At 39.5% G+C, this 16,039-nt stretch overlaps 1 long non-coding RNA gene and 1 other non-coding gene across 2 annotated transcripts in view; both read right to left on the bottom strand.

Moving 5' to 3' along the window:
• The window catches only part of LOC123599061, a 36,733-nt gene continuing 20,694 nt past the window's right edge, over window positions 1-16,039 (bottom strand). The window contains exons 3-4 of the long non-coding RNA XR_006712952.1: window positions 8,525-8,674; window positions 1-75 (exon numbers count right to left, since the gene is read on the bottom strand). This is a non-coding gene — a long non-coding RNA (uncharacterized LOC123599061). The remainder of the gene's footprint in view (window positions 76-8,524; window positions 8,675-16,039) is intronic.
• LOC123600141 lies at window positions 14,257-14,362 on the bottom strand. Its single transcript, XR_006713520.1, has one exon. It is a non-coding gene; the product is annotated as a U6 spliceosomal RNA (small nuclear RNA).

Here is a 16,039-nt window from a genome sequence, read left to right as displayed (position 1 = left end):
TAAAAACCAAGATCCGGGCTCTGGGTGTGTTCCTTGCTATTGAAGTGTCACTGCTTCTAGACATTCTCATCAGAGCTAGGGAACATGAAAATATATTGATCTATAAGTATTTAATATAATTAAGATAATTAAATATCTATAATTATTTCTATGTCTATCTGTGTCTATATTAAACTGAATATGAGGCCATACCGTCTCTGACTCTAATTGAGCCCCACAGGATTCATTTTAGCACTTTCCCTTTGCTTATTTGTAACTTCTTTGACAGTGAGAGACCTAGCTCTCATTATCTACCATTTATGTACTTATTTTTTCAACTTCACTATACATATGAAATCGTTTCAGAATTAATATTTACTCCTATAAGAAGCAAATTTATCAACTAGGGTACCATATTTATATAGTTTTCTCTCTTTAGCTTTATGATTTCCAGTCAAAACACCATTTTCCAAAGTCATTTAGGTCAGCTCCATTTTACCCCCCTACCCTCTTCAGTGTGATCTATGAAGATAAATGATATGTATGTCAGATATTTACAATCTTCACCTGTACAATAAGTTAGACTCATTAGCTCCAGTCTACATTCCATCCTAGGATTCCCTGACATTATGGTGTGATTTTCTTTTGATTTGCACACATTATAGTTCACTTTTTATGATGTACAGTTCTATAGGTTTTTACAAATGCATGTATCTACCATCCCATTACCATACAGAACATTTCCATCTCCCTAAAAATTTCCTTGGGTGATAAACCACTTCCCCTTCTTTTAACCTCTGGCAACCACTAATCGGTTTTCCAATGTTATAGTTTTGCCTTTCCCAGAATATCATATGAATGGAATTATACATTGCGTAGACCTTTGGTCTGGCTTCGTTCACTTAGCAAAATCCATTTAAGATTCATGCATGCTGTGTGTGTCTGTAGGTCATTCCTTTTTATTACTGAATAGTATCCCACTCTACGGATGTACCCTAATTTGTTTTCCATTTACTTAAAGGGCATCTTGATTGCTTCCAGTTTTTGACAAGTATCAATAAAAGTGCTATAAGCTTAAGCTTTCACATATAGATTTTGTGTGAACATGAATTTTCATGGGTAAATACCTAGGCGTGGGTTTGCTGGATTGTATGGTAGATTTATGTTGAACTTGGTAAGAATCTGACACTGTCTTCCAAAGGGTCTGCTTTGCATTCCCACTAGCTATGCATTCCCACTACTTTGCATTCCCACTAGCTATGAACATGCATTCCTATTGTTCTGCATTCTCACCAGCATCTGGTATTGTCAGTTTGGGGATTTTAAACATTCTATTAGTTATGTAGTAGCATCTCGTTATGGTTTAAATTTGCATTTCCCTAATGACAAATGCTATTGAATATCTTTTCATATACTTATATACCATCCATATATCTTCCTTGGCAAAGTGTCTGTTCATATATTTTGTCCATTTTAAAATTATTTCTTTTCATATTGTTGAGTTTTAAGGGTTCTTTATAAGAATAAAGATCTGGATGTGAATCCTTACCAAAAATGTGACTTACACTCAGGTTTTGGCTTGTCTTTTCATTCTCTTCTCAACCACAGACATTTTTCATTTTTATAAAGTCCAATTTAGCACTTTTTTTTATGTATCGCACTTTTGGCATTATATCTAAAAACTTATCACCAAACCCGAGGTCACACAAATTTTCTGCTATGTTTTCTAAAAGTTTTATAGTTTTACATTTTACATTTAGGTCTATGATCCATTTTGAGTTCCATGAGGTGTATTTTGAGGCCCACTTTTTGTGTGTGTCTGGACATCCAAATGTCCCAGCACGGTATGGTGAAATGACTGTCCTTTCTCCACTGAATTGTCTTGGCACTTTTGTCAAAGAGAATCTCTAGAACTGGGTATGATCTTTCCAGCAAACAAACTCAGTGCTAAGGCCCTAAATGTAGTAATGCCCTGGCATTTCTTTGAGGTTTCCATCAACCTTTATCTACCACATGTAGTTTTTAACTAAAACCTCTATTTCTCAAGGTAGCCTGTTTTGTTGTTGTTGTTGTTTGTTTTGTTTTGCTTTTGTAGGTAAAAGAATTCCCAGGTCTATTTCTTTCATCTGCCTCCTAGCAGTGAGTCTTTCCTGCAACTTTGTGGGTCTCTAATTTTAAGGAACGAGTGCTCAGGTTAATTATTACCTGTGACTCCTTTGAAGATAAAAGGTGCTGGTAAGTAGCGCCAGTGAGTAGTGCAGTTAGAACAATATTGACTTTCTGATACCTGCTTTACTTCCCTGATGGGGTTTTTTTTTTTTCCTTGTTATTGGAGAGAGATGGAAATTTAGGAGTTGTACCGAATTACTCCCTCAGAACGCAGAAGAGGTTGGTGGACTTCTGCATGGTCCTGGGTGATAGAGAGGAATCAATCTTGCCTTCCCAGGCAAATTTATTTCTCCATGCCCCTGCTCTTGATCATGGGACAATGTAAATCATGTCGTTAAAGCACAATGTGGACAGTGGTGTTGGGGTGATTGTTGACAGTCTCTGTGTAAAGATCACAGTGTGTCAAGGGGCTTTCAGGGACTTACAAGGGGTTGATAACATATTATTCCTCATTTCCCCCTGGAAATAACCTAAGGAGATAGCTGTTTCATGTGAAGACAAATTCTTTTTCCCTCATGATACTTAAATCACACATGGGTGAGATGGTCATCCTTAGTCAAATTGCTTTCCAGCTGTGGAGCTGTGAAATCAAACCTGTCATGTGCTTTCAAAATTAATCAAGGATTGGCAAACTTTTTCTGTAAAAGAGCAGATAGCAAATATTTTAGGCTTTGCAGCCCCTGCATCTCTATAGCAATTACTTAACTCTGCCATTGTATACCGTGAAGACAGCAATTAACAATAAGTAAATGAGTGGGTGTGGCTGTGTTCCAATGAAACTTTGTTCACAAAAGCAGCATGCACTGGACTTGGCCCACAGTCGATAGTTTGCTGACCCCTGAACTAGACAAATCAATTTGCCTAGTTAAAAAAAAAGTCTCAGTTTTTATTGGGATCTTGTTAAATTTTTTTTTTTTTTTAAATTTTTTTTTTTTCAACGTTTATTTATTTTTGGGACAGAGAGAGACAGAGCATGAACGGGGGAGGGGCAGAGAGAGAGAGGGAGACACAGAATCGGAAACAGGCTCCAGGCTCTGAGCCATCAGCCCAGAGCCCGACGCGGGGCTCGAACTCACGGACCGCAAGATCGTGACCTGGCTGAAGTCGGACGCTTAACCGACTGCGCCACCCAGGCGCCCCGGGATCTTGTTAAATTTTTAGAGAAAAGTTAAACACCATACATCCAATGATCTCACTCCTAGATATTTACAGAAGATGAATGCCTAGACAAAATGTTCATACAAAACCTAAACACAAATGTTTACAAAAGCTTTATTTATAATCATCAAGACTGGAAACAACCCAGGGGCTCCTGGGTGGCTCAGTCTGTTGAATGCCTGACTTTTGATTTTGGCTCAGGTCATAATCCCAGGGTTGTGGGATGAAGCCTCATGTCAGGCTCTGCATTTAGTGTGGAGTCTGCTTAAGAGCCTCTCTCTCTCTCTCTCTCTCTCTCTCTCTTCCTCTGCCCCTCTCCCCTGCTTGTGTGTACTTGCTCTCTCTTTAAAAAAAAAAAAAAAAAAAAGACGGAAAACAACACAATGTCCATCAACTGATAAATCACTAAACAAATTGTAGTGCATCTAAACAATGGAATATCACTCAGAAATAAAAAGGAACAAACTACTGTTAAAACTGTTAAAACATAATACTCAAAAGTATTATGTTAAGTGAAAGAAGCCAAACATAAAAGCAACATGCTATATAGGGTCTATGTATAGGTCATCTAGGTAAAGCAAAATTATAGGGACAGAAAACATTAGTCCTTGCCAGGACATGGAAGTGAGGGAAGGGAATTAATTATAATTCCTGATTAAAGTGTCAGCTTGGCCACAAGCATACATATTTCCATCTTATATGAATCTAACTGCACAGGAATATTTTTTATAACAGTTGGACTTTTTTGACTGAAACTTATTGTTTTATTAGAAAATTTAAATTCTTGGGGTGCCTCGGTGGCTCAGTAGGTTAAAGTGTCTGACTTCAGCTCAGGTCATGATCTCACAGTTCGTGGGTTCAAGCCTCCTGTCGGGCTCTGTGCTAACAGCTCAGAACCTGGAGCCTGCTTCAGATTCTGTGTGTGTGTCTCTCTCTCTCTGCTCCTCCCCCACTTGTGCTCTGTCTCTGTCTCTCAAAAAAAAAAAAAAAAAAAAAAACATTAAAAAACTAAAAAAAAAATAAAGTAGATGGGAGAAAATCAAGAAACTGTTTATAGAGGACGTAACCATGGTTGTGATTCAAAACAAGCCAAATGTATTTCTATATATAATGGGTCTCTCTCTATAAGAGGTTGGGTAATGCTTCTGTGACTTCCCAAATCAGGATGAGTTTGGGTGTATGGGTTGGGGAAGGACTTGGGAGAGGTGAATTCCTCTGTGTAATGAGGTGAAGAATTAGAATACTGGGGAAGGGTGGGGAGCAGGAGGAGAGAAGAGATTAACATTGGCATGGGGGACATGTGAATGGGTGGAGGAAGAAGACCTGAGAGCCCTCAGGGCAGAGCACCCTAAAAGGGTCTCCCTCTGACTCTGAGTGCTCTGCATTCAACCAACTAATTGTCTAACCAATCAAGCAGGCTTTGAGGGTCAGAGTTGTCCAAGTAGGGACAGGAGGATCCACACCCCCAGGGAGTTTGTGTCCCCAGCCAGCACCTTCCAGCATTAGCCAAGGATATCATGTTCCTTAGGACACCCCCACCATTGCTCCTTTTGTGATGCGCATTGCTCTTCTGACCCAGGAAGACTGACCCACAGTCCCCTCTTGCCCCGCTACACAAACACTCTGTTTCTGGGGATGTGTCTCTATCAGTCAGCCAGGAAGTGCTTCTTCAGCCCTATTTTGGAGGAAAATTTCTTTCAATGAGAAAGTTCAGTTCAGGTAGAGAAAATAGATGAGCCCTCATGCTAGTATATTCTTTGAAGAGAATATATTATAACCAAGGACATGTATTCTTTCTAAATATATCTGATTCTTCCATTGAAAGAGTGCGGTCTTCCCTCTGTGCCATGTTAGGGGTATAGGATCAGTATATCCTAGGAGTTTGGGCTTAGAGGAAGGAAGGGGTTAGCTTAAGCTGTGAGTGCCTGCTTTGCCTTCTAAAAGGTGACAAGGGGAATGGAGCGAGATTGACAGTGGTATTGCACACCCGTCCCCATCCTGAGGTCTTCATTTGTGCCAGCTCAGCTGTCCTATTTAAAAAACACTTTGTTGGGGTGCCTGGGTGGCGCAGTCGGTTAAGCCTCTGACTTCAGCCAGGTCACGATCTCGCGGTCCGTGAGTTCGAGCCCCGCGTCGGGCTCTGGGCTGATGGCTCAGAGCCTGGAGCCTGTTTCCGATTCTGTGTCTCCCTCTCTCTCTGCCCCTCCCCCGTTTATGCTCTGTCTCTCTCTGTCCCAAAAATAAATAAAATAAACATTGAAAAAAAATTTTTTTTAATAAAAAATAAAAAATAAATAAAAAACACTTTGTGTTTTCATAATACATTTACAAAAATATACCAAAATAAAGCAAAACCAAAACAAAATTACTCTAAAAGCATTCAAGGGCTTGTCAAAGTGAAAAACAAACAAACAAACAAACAAACAATAAAGAGTCCACCCTAACAACTTGCTCTTTGATAGGTATGAATGGGAACATTTTCCTAAAATCAATGATACTTGTCTTTTGGAAAGAGTTGCTAGTGTCCAGTGGAGTCAGAGCAGGTAGATATTGGGTGAAGGGTGTGCCTGAAAGAGGACTTCAACTACCTCCATTCTGACCTCAGTCTGTACTTGCTAAGTGATTAAGTTATTCTTTCCAGCTTATCACTTAACTCAGGCCAAAGACTCCACAGCGAAGCATCCCATATGGGAACCAAAACTACCCCCTAAGCAATAACAACCGACCTGACCTGACCTGACATGACTGACCCCAAGACAATGATCAACCCGACTTTTACTGCCTACATCTATGTTATGTGCCCACTGAGCTTTGTCCCACATTTTCTTTATATAAACCTAGAAGATATTTTCAGCACTTTGGAGACCGTCTTTGCGAAGTCTTCCTGGTGCTGGCCTCACTGAAATAAATGCCTGTCTGGTGTCACCACCACTTATCTTGGATCTTGTCAGCAGCAAGTGGCCGAACCTGGTCCGTTTGGGACCCCTGGAGCCAGGCTCTCTTGCACCCCTGTACCCCAGTTACAGATCTATGGAGGTGCTGATGTGGTAGACCCTGGGTTAGCCAGGGCAGGGCCAAGAATAGGGTAAGAGCTGCTTAAGGATCTATTGTGTCTTTGCTGTTAACCTCTCTGGGAACCGAACTTGGAATTCTACAATGAGTTCTCCCCACCAGGTGTGTATCTTGAGGAGGGGAAGCCCCACCCGAGGGAGGCTCTTCCTGGTACATGGCTTGATGACATCACTGCAGGGCAAAGGGATTGCTTGACCACCTCCGGTGGAAATGTTCATGGTGCAGCCACACAGCATCTGGGGGAGAGTGAGGGAAAAGCTGGGGATAGAGGTAATAATGGTAAAGGAAGAAAAATAATAAATGCATGAAAGGCAAGAATGATCTAGTTGGTGAGGAAGAATAGAAGTGCTCCCATCATCTCTAACCCTGAACACCCCCTGCACACACATACACACAACTTAACTCAGGCTTTCAATCCTTGAGACTGATCAGCACACTGAGATCTCAGTGGAAGTACTTAGCGTTTCTTTTCGATCATAAAGAGAATGTTTGATCATAAAGGAATGTTGTCAGGCCATCAACTTCTTTGGGGAGGGTAACTTTAGTCCCTTCCTTCTCAAGGGGAACAGAATTTGCTGAATTTGATCACTACTGTTTTGTTAGGACTGGCTGTCCCACATGGAAACCCATAAATGCCAGAACCTGGTGATGATGGAGATGACTCACAGGCACCATCTTTGCTCTCGATGTTTCCTGCTGAGAAGACCCCTCTTACTGATTCTTTCTTCAGTGAGCACTGCTCATCTTTCAAACTGAGCTCAAGCATCACTACAGGAAGCCTTCCTTGACCATCTGACTAAAAATCCTGTTTACTAGATTTTTATATGATAAAAGTGACACGTGCTTACTTTAAAATGATACAAAGATATATAATTAAAATAATAAAAAGTCCACTAACTCTTACTCTTGAACTCTACTCCTCTGAGATAACCACTGTTGAGCTTGGTACGTATAGTTCCACTTCTTTCCTCGCCAAATACAAACTGATACACACCTATGTACAAACACTTGCTTGTTCTTTTCCTCCCCCCACTTGCGACCCCCACACGAAGTCGCATTATACCAGGACTCTGCAGTTTGCTTTCCCTTTACCTTTCCTTTAATAATATCGCATAGACATCTTTCTATTTTAATAGCAATGTCGCAGTTCACAATTTGATACTTGTTACAATGCCTGATTTTAATTTTTTAAAAAAACCTGCTGTATTGTCTAATTCTGAAACAAGATGATTGCCAGTGGTATCTTACTTCTGCTTTACATGGAAATGTAGTAAACAATTATTTATTTAATATGATGTTTGTTTTTAGTTTTTGCTAACTAATCTTTATCATGGGTGAGATGGAATCCTGCTAATCCCACTTCAAATTTGTATTAGGAGAAGCTGCAGAATTTTTTCAAGTGACTTTTTGACATATTTCCATTTTACCCATGACTTTTCTATGTAACTTATTATGTTTATAAGTTTAAAAAAAATTTTTAATGTTTTTAAATTAAAATTTTTTTTTAATTTTTATGCATTTTGCATTCTTGGAATAAACCTTTGTGGTCGTGGTATCATTTTGTGACTTTACCGCTGAATTACATTTGCAATACACTATTTTACTTGTTTAGAAAATTTAAATCTATATAACTGAAATTGCTCTGTAGGTTTTTTCTATTTATCAAGCTCTGTGCCTCTCTAGCATCCTAGTCATAACTCTATCATAGTACTTATTACCTTGATGAAAACTATGTATCTAATTGTCTATGCATCAACAACCAGAGAGCGGGGAGGAGGTCATATTCAGCTTTCTGTCCTTTGTGCCAAGCACAATGCCTAGGGCATGGTAGAAGCTTGAGGCATCTGTGTTGAATGAAAGAATGAAAAGCTTTTAGAAATATTTTCCTTTAATTTTAATACTGTTTGTAGTTTGCCATATGCTATCTTTAGATTTCTTTTGTTCCAATGCCAGTAATGTCCACGTTTCTATCCTCACTAGTTCCCTTGCAGAAATACCATCACCGAATACAACACTGCACTTAAAAGGAATAAACTAGGGCCACGTGTATCAGCACGGATAGATCTCAAAAGTATAAGGCTAAACAAAAAAAGCAAGGATATGTATAGCATGACACTGTTTAGAGTTTTAAAAATGCAAACAATACCATGCGCTTGTGCTGGTTGTGTACTGTTGGCTCTCAACCCCACTGAGAGCCTTTCTGGGAACTCTTCTGGATTGCAAGGGGTCAGCAACCTGTCAACCACATGTCACAGGCTCCGGTTAGGTTTTGCCAGGGCAAAGCATTGACAGGAGACTAAAAAACAGAAGAAAGGGAGAAGTCACTTTTCTGTCTGTGCAGGTTGTGTGTTTCCAGCAATGGCAGCACCAGCAAAAGGAGGAGATGACTGAAAACGGGCATTTCAGTAGTATCAGGGGCTATTTTAGCAGCAGCAGTGCCAACCTGTACCAACCCAACGAGAAGGAAACCAAGTGAATAGCTACTCTGATCCCATTCTCCTCTTCCCCTCCACCTCTCACTAGTACTTCCCACAGGCCAAAACCAACCGGAAGTCAGAGATCAAGAGAGTACAGTGAGACGGTACAGCTCAGTTTTCTGAGCACAAAGACAAATGGAGAGCGGATCTGGGGGTGGGGGGCAAGTGGATGAAACTAAACGTTATCCCATATGCTTCTCCAGCCCTTTCTATACCTTTGTAATTCTCAGTATTAAATCTCCCTTTGTGTGTAACACATAGAGTGGTTTCTATTTTCCTGACTGGACAGTAACTGATTTAGTCTAGTTTAGGGATACCAACATATACAGCAAAGGAAAAATAACTTGCAAAGGAATAATAAACTCCATGTTCAAGATAATAGTTACTTCTCGATGGAAGAACACAGAATGGAATTGGGGACAAATACACAGGCAGCATCCTGTATATCTGAAATATTTAATTTCTTAAGCTGGAAGTGGAAACTATGGATATTTTTAATGTTATTCTGTTTGTTATATTATTCTCTATTTTTCATATGCCAGAACTATTTAGCCATCCTAATGATTACATATGTGTGTGTATATATATGAATAAGCCGATGAATAAACAAATGAAAACACCTGACTCTGAATTCTGACTCTGTCATTTAATAGTTATTTGAACTGAGGCAAGTTAAGCTACTTAAGTCTCTTGAGTCTTTGCATGCTTATCCATAAGGCTAAGAACATACCTTACGAGACTATTGTGATGATACGTGGAAGAATATATGTAAACAGGCCCTAGCACAGTGCCTAATACAGGACAAGCCCTTAGCAGATCATAGTTTCCTTCTTCCTGAACTTTCAGGAAGAATAAGGCCTTGATTTTGATAAACTTTTACTTTCAACAAGTGTGCTATGTCTCAAGGAGGTGTTTTCTTTCTTTTCGTTCTTTTTCAAAGCCTTTCATGTTCCTTCTCTGATCATAAGAGTGGTGGTTGTCCAATGTAGAAAATTTGAAAAATACATAAACATATAGGGATGAAAATAAAAATGCACTGTAGTTCCGCCCCTCATAAACTGTTATAAATGTATACAAGTATTCAAATTAGAATAATACTATATAGTTCTGTGACATGGTTCTTTTTTTTTTTTTTTTTAGCTTGTATATTTCTATTTTTATTGAGAACTTTTAACAACTTTCTTGTTTTGGGGGAGGCAGTGTCATCTAGTTGACGGAACGAGGGGGGTGGGTATAGAATTTGACAGTTGTTACCAGTTGGCTGGTGACCTTTAGCAACTCACCTACTGATTTCATGTGAGGGCAGAGGAATTTCACAAAAAGAAGAGATGAGGTGTGATATTTAAGGCCTTAAAGCCCTAGTCTACCTGTTTTATAGCTTTCATTTTTACAAAGAATTTGAATATATCAGTATAGTTTATTTCTTTTTTTAAGGCGGAAGAAAAATACAAGGAGAAAAAAGTCAGTAGTATGAACTGAAGAACAATCCAGGCAAAAGCTGAAAATTATCAACTGTTATCATCTTAACTTTGAGTTATCCCAACACTTTAAAAAAATCTTCGGTTTGGTTTTCTTTCCTAATAAGGATTACTAGTAACATTAACCATTTATTATTTGGGAGATCATGAAAATTTAAGGTAAATACAATCTATTTTCTTTAGCTGGAAAAGAAATTGCTTGATAACAAATGAATTTACACAACAGTATCATTAAATACGGAGACTTTAAAGAGACAAATAATATATTGAACTATTTTAGAAAGTACACACAGGACAAACACATATTTTATCTGAATATATTCTAATGGCTACTTTTTAAGAAATTTTAAACATTCTGCCATTTATTTCACTGACCTATTGTTGACAGTGGCTGATGAAATTTTCATTTTTTGCATGTATTGCTTGCTGGGTTTCCTTCATCACAAGCTCTATCTTTGTCTTTTCTTTTTTTTTTTTAATTTTCTTTTTTATTTTTTAAAATTTACATCCCAATTAGTTAGCATATAGTGCAACAATGATTTCAGGAGTAGGTTCCTTAGTGCCCCTTGCCCATTTAGCCCATCCGCCCTCCCACAACCCCTCCCGTAACCCTTGGTTTGTTCTCCATATTTATGAGTCTCTTCTGTTTTGTCCCCCTCACTGTTTTTATATTATTTTTGTTTCCCTTCCCTTATGTTCATCTGTTTTGTCTCTTAAAGTCCTCATATGAGTGAAGTCATATGATATTTGTCTTTCTCTAATTTCACTTAGCATAATACCCTCCAGTTCCATCCACGTAGTTGCAAATGGCAAGATTTCATTCTTTTTGATTGCCAAGTAATACTCCATCGTATATACAGACCACATCTTCTTTTTTTTTTTTTTTTAATTTTTTTTTTTCAACGTTTATTTATTTTTGGGACAGAGAGAGACAGAGCATGAACGGGGGAGGGGCAGAGAGAGAGGGAGACACAGAATCGGAAACAGGCTCCAGGCTCTGAGCCATCAGCCCAGAGCCCGACGCGGGGCTCAAACTCGTGGACCACGAGATCGTGACCTGGCTGAAGTCGGACGCTTAACCGACTGCGCCACCCAGGCGCCCCCAGACCACATCTTCTTTATCTATTCATCCATCAGTGGACATTTGGGCTCTTTCCATACTTTGGCTATTGTTGATAGTGCTGCTATAAACAGGGGGGTGCATGTGTCCCTTCGAAACAGCACACCTGTATCCTGTGGACAAATGCCTAGTAGTGCAATTGCTGGGTCGTAGGGTAGTTCTATTTTTAGTTTTTTGAGGAACCTCCATACCGTTTTCCAGAGTCGCTGCACCAGCTTGCATTCCCGTGTGACATGGTTCTTTAACTTCACAAGATAAACATTTTCCTGTATCAAATATTTTATGATGTCACTTCTGCTGGCTGTGTAATATTCAAGGGGTTGGGATGTTTAGATTTTTCTAATATTTCACTAATATAATTAATTGTGCAATGAACTTCCTTGTTGATAAACCTTTCCCACATTTCTCACTATTTCCTTGGACAAAATACTTGTGGAAATCCTGGTCAAATTGTATGTGCACTTGATGACATCTTATGACTATGGCTATCTTGTTTTCCAGAAAGACTGTAAAGAAAGTAAGAAAGATTGTACCAATTTATACTGCCTCTAGCAATGCTGGAGAGCACTACTTTTCCACATCAGGAAGATACTTTTAAAAAGAGAAGTTGGAACAGACATGGACTTGCCAGTGGAATCTACAGCAATAATTCCAACTGGCTTAATGTTTAAAGAATACCAGCAAAGTGCCATAACTATACAGAGGAAAGGACTTACACGGGCCACTGAAATCTAATTTTAACAGGTTGCCACACAGAGGGATTCCAGTTGAAGTTTTAAGTGTCAATTGCCATCTGGAATCAACTATAAACATGGACACCAGTTGGATGTGATTTGGGAACCAGCTAATCTGTGGATTTTCTAAATCCAGACCTGATAGTGATATAGTTGGAAAATAATGCAGAACAAGACAGGCACTCTGCTCCTGGCCAAGGCCTGCGACTTCGATTTCCTGTGTCTTGAATGTTTTCCCTGCCTCCAGTTTGTAGGGCCTGAGACCCACTCTGAAGTGGTTAAATCAGAAAAAAAGGAAGATAGCAAAAAGCATCAGCTAATAAGAGCTTCCACTCTTTGTTAATTAATTTCTGCATCTCTAACCCTCTGGCATCTGCCAGCTTCACTCTGTATTGCAGCCAATGAATTTCAAAAATAATTAAAGTAAATGAACTGCTCTTTGTGATAGGACCCTGAAAACTTAACAGCCATAATTAGCAGGAAGTGCAAAGTGGGGAAAGCGTCACTTGCTGATAAACAGAATTTCCTCATCTTGTTGATACAAGAGTCCTGGCCATATGTGAAAGTGATGCTCTATTGAGTCAAAGGAGATGTATGACTGGGTTTACAAATTGAAAGTAAATGAAGGACAAGTACTGATCTTGAAAATGATCTCCCTAGGCTAAAATCAGACCCCTCTCCCAACATTCCACAATTATTGTATCAAAATGTCAGTAAGAATTCATGATAAAGTGTCCAGCAACCTTAGAGGGTCAGTCATCCCAGCCAAAGTAGGGCATCGAACTTTCCATCCTTTAGTAACCAAAACAAACAGGAAAATTAATGAGTGCTGAGAAGTCAAACACTAAATTGATGGTAGCTCTCTGAATTCAGTTTGGGAAGGATTTTTCAGTGTGAATTTCTTGAAAGCAAATGCAAATAAAGAGTCTGGAAATAGTGGGAATAGCTCCGTGGCTGGAAGGAAGTGACACATCTGAGCAGGTGGAACCTCACCTAGATGTGGGGTTTCCCAAGGGATTATACACATGCTTGCATTCTACTGTAAGGCGATTTTATTTATTTTTAAAGATTTTACTGTCAAGTGATCTCTACATCCAGCGTGGGGTTTGAACTCACAACCCAAGAGCAAGAGTTGCATGCTCCACCAACTGAGCCAGCCAGGCTCCCCAGTAAGATGACTTTACATGGTAAATGGTCAAACATGTTTTTTCAGCTTAATAGTTACAGATTAATTGTAATTCATATATATATATATTTTTGTAATTCATATTTAAACCATTCAACTAGCACGGCAAAACCTTCATTTCACAAGTGAACTTTTTCTTTCAAAATGAACACATTTAGGGGTCCCTGGGTGGCTCAGTTGGTTAAGCAGCCGGCTCTTGCTTTTGGCTCAGGTCATGATCTCACAGTTTCATGAGTTCAAGCCTTGCATCTCAGGCTCTGTGCTGACAGAGCCTGCTTGAAATTTTTCCTCTCTGCCCCTCCCCCACTTGTGCTCTCTCAAAATTGATAAGCTTAGAAAAATAAAATCATTAAAAAAATGTATCTCAGGGGCGCCTGGGTGGCGCAGTCGGTTAAGCGTCCGACTTCAGCCAGGTCACGATCTCGCGGTCCGTGAGTTCGAGCCCCACGTTGGGCTCTGGGCTGATGGCTCAGAGCCTGGAGCCTGTTTCCGATTCTGTGTCTCCCTCTCTCTCTGCCCCTCCCCTGTTCATGCTCTGTCTCTCTCTGTCCCAAAAATAAATAAACGTTGAAAAAAAAATTAAAAAAAAAATGAGATGAGTTTAAAAACTAAATATGAATGCAGGTAGAATTTGGTTCTGCCAAAATTTGAAAGTCTGGAATGCTGTGGGAAATTTCAAGGGAGCTACTTTATAATCTTCTTTCTTGAGCTTTAAGATGTACATGTCATCAAATATAAGGATATCTCAAGTATAAAATGAACCGTTATGAAGAAACAAGAAAATGCTGCCAACTAACTTACGGCCCAGGTGCTCTGAGCACTTAGAATTTTATTTTATGTGTAACGAAAGCTCACTTTTAGACTTACTTGTCATTATTTTTTTTTACAGCTGAAACGCTTCACGAATTTGCGTGTCGTCCTTGTCAGGGGCCGTGCTCATCTTCTCTGTATCGTTTCAATTTTAGTGTATGTGCTGCTGAAGCGAGCGCAGCCATCATTTCTTTTTTAGTCACATATTACAGCGGTGTTTCTGTGCCTTCCTGTATGTGTAGTAGGTTTTCATTTAGTCCATGTCACATTATGATCATTTTGAAGATGTTTTAACAATAAACCTCAAGTCCTGTGGTACTAACAATGCACATAACTCAAGGGAAGTGACAGCCAAGCACCTATGACCACATTTTTGCACACAGAGGCAATGGCGCTGGCAATGCATCTTTGCTGCACCTGATTTCAGAGGAATAAAAAGGCGTGAAAAAATGTGCGTCTTAGAATAGGTAACATGCACTAACACCTTCTTCAAGGTGCTCCTTAAAGGTCCCTGGGGATTGTTTCCTTTCTTGGGTCCGGGCTTTTTCCAGGAGCAGAGATCACCAACAGAGGTGAGGTAATTCAGAAAGCCTTAGAGGAAATAATGAGTTGGATGTCAGAACGCTGTGATACTTCCTACTATCTTGTGCTGCATGGAGTCCTAACTCAGTCAATAGCCAGGCTGGCGCAACTAGGCGACTTCATGCAACAAATCATCACTCAATTGTGATGAATGTGTCAAATTCCCAATTAATTCAAGGGTAGAGCTTATGTAGGATTCACCTCTGTGGCTTCATCACCCACCATGCATTGCACAATATAGGTAATAGATGAAAGACGGTTGACAAGACTGCTAGTTGTAGACAATTCATAATTCCTCAGTGAAATAATAATGATCTTTCAGTAGTGATATCCTCTAATAACTGTTCACTATGAGTGGAATTGTGAGAACTTACGATGAGCCGAAGCATTGTTCTAATTGCTTTACATTTCTTCAACTCTTTTGCTTTTTCTTCAATTTTTTTGTTTTTATTTATTTTTAAAATTTTTTGTAATTTTTTTTTGAAAGAGACAGAGACAGAGTGTGAGGGGGGTGGGGCCAAGAGAGAGGGAGACACAGAATCCAAAGCAGGCTCCAGGCCCTGAGCGGTCAGCACAGAGCCCAACGCCAGGCTCGAACTCACGACCCATGAGATCATGACCTGAGCTGAAGTCGGATGCTTTACCGACTGAGCCACCCAGGCACCCCTAACTGCCTCACATTTCTTAATTAATGTACTACCTAACAATCCCCAAATTAGATACTATTATTATCTTGATTTTACATATGAGGAAGCTGAGGCACAGAGTCATCAGTTAACTTGCCCAGTTGTGGCATTTCAGAGCTAGATTTGAACTCAGGCAATTGGGCTTAGCATTCATGCACTTAACCATTATACTTTATTGCCTCTGCCATATAATGCTTTACAGCTGTAATAAAAGAATAAAAGCAAATAGAATTCTCTAAACCTGCAGATACTTAGTAAATGTATAAAGTAAACCATGCTCTCTGGATTCTCCATAAACACTTATTTATTGATCGTTCAGAGAATGAAGCAGTAAGAAGTACTCCATGCCATGTTAAAATTAACGATAACAAAACCCATGCCATCAGCGAATGCGCTGAAAAAGGATGGAAGACTGATCTTAAGACTGTGACCATGAAGTTAAGGCAAAATGTCAAACCAAGGCAAAAAGTTTTGGGCTCTCCAAAAAGCACCTATAGTGGATACACTAACTCAGCATGTAAAAATCCTCACATGTGCCAGCCAAGGGTAAAGTTCAGGCCTCCTTTTGACCACACAAGCCCTGAGACA

Source organism: Leopardus geoffroyi, chromosome C1, assembly GCF_018350155.1.
Source record: "Leopardus geoffroyi isolate Oge1 chromosome C1, O.geoffroyi_Oge1_pat1.0, whole genome shotgun sequence".
NCBI classification, from domain to species: Eukaryota; Metazoa; Chordata; class Mammalia; order Carnivora; family Felidae; genus Leopardus; species Leopardus geoffroyi.
The sequence above is the reverse complement of the archived record's forward strand: the minus strand, read 5'-3'. Positions and strand labels throughout refer to the sequence as shown.